This window comes from Pundamilia nyererei, unplaced genomic scaffold (genome assembly GCF_000239375.1).
Source record: "Pundamilia nyererei isolate P.nyererei 1_Seehausen unplaced genomic scaffold, PunNye1.0 scaffold00668, whole genome shotgun sequence".
NCBI classification, from domain to species: Eukaryota; Metazoa; Chordata; class Actinopteri; order Cichliformes; family Cichlidae; genus Pundamilia; species Pundamilia nyererei.
The window spans coordinates 28196-29520 of record NW_005188069.1 but is presented as its reverse complement, the minus strand read 5'-3'; positions in this window follow the sequence as shown (position 1 = coordinate 29520).

Below are 1325 nucleotides of genomic sequence, written 5' to 3'. Positions count from 1 at the left end.
CCTCCGTGTCTCCCTCTTTCTCTCTTCCTCTAGTCACTTGTTCTGTTAGAGTCTCTCAGTATAAAATCTGGCAAACATGAGGTGAGTTCCTTACCATCATATCGTACGTGAAATTGTAACAGCTCCTCGCTGGAGTAAACAATCCTCAGCTGACTCACGGCCATACATGCATCATGGGAAACAAGCCAGCACAGTAAAAATCCAACCACAATGAAGAAGAAAGAATACATGATGTTATCTCACTGTTTGTGGAGCATATATCACTTTGTAAAAACGGTCACTTATTTAACCAAACACATGCAAGCGATAAACTGTAGAGGCTTGTTTGGAAAATTTGTAACTCAAAGATTAGTAGCAATTTTAGTGTTTTTCTTCACATTCATGCATTGATTATCTTCCAATTTGTGGTGTCTTTTTCCTGCAGCTGAATAAGTGTGTGTTGCCTTTGAATAGTTGTATAACCCTGTTACAAGATAACCAGCTTGTGAGCTGGTGATTAACCTGGCTGCACAGTTGCACATTTTGTTTCTTGTAACCAACCAAAAATATATAATGGGATTAAGGTTAGGGTGAAAAAAATCACTCTGAATCACACAAAGTAAACCTATCAGAAAAATAACACAGGAAGACTTTAGAGGAGGTGGGTATATATGCCCCTTAGGGTGATTTGTTGTGACTGACGCTATATAAATACAACTGAAAATTGAATCACTGAACTATGACAGACAAATGTGTCCGAGGCACAAGGCCAATTTCACATTTTACATAATGTGAAAAGCTGCCTTCATGGTTGCCAACAATTTTGTCCAAGCAATTTGTCCACAAGATCGGTCCACTAGGTGGCAGCACAGAAAAATTTGCCCATATAATCAAAATTTTAAATTACAATATTATTATGAAAGACAGCACCCCTTGACTTGCCGGTAGTATGTAGATTTAGTTTCATCTTTACACTGTAAAAAAGATTATTATAGTAGTGAAAACCTGAAGTTCACTCATGGTTTCTGGTGTCTTTTACAGCATATACTGTCCATGAACCATTGCGAGTCAAACACAGTTAGCCACCATCAATGTCCAAAATCTGGAGAACTGCCTAAATCTGCCTTAGTCTGAGAGTACTCACACCTTAAGGACAGGAGAAAGAAAAATTCCCGTTCTGCGTCACATGATACCTCCATCAATTCAGACCACCACCAACTTAGTCTGGAGGAAACTTTTAGACGCTTACTAGGTCATTTTGTTTAGTTTCTGTGTTTTTCATGATGCAAAAGGTATCTGAAGCATTAGTAATTTGTACTTACTCCCACAGTATTTTTCTTTATATT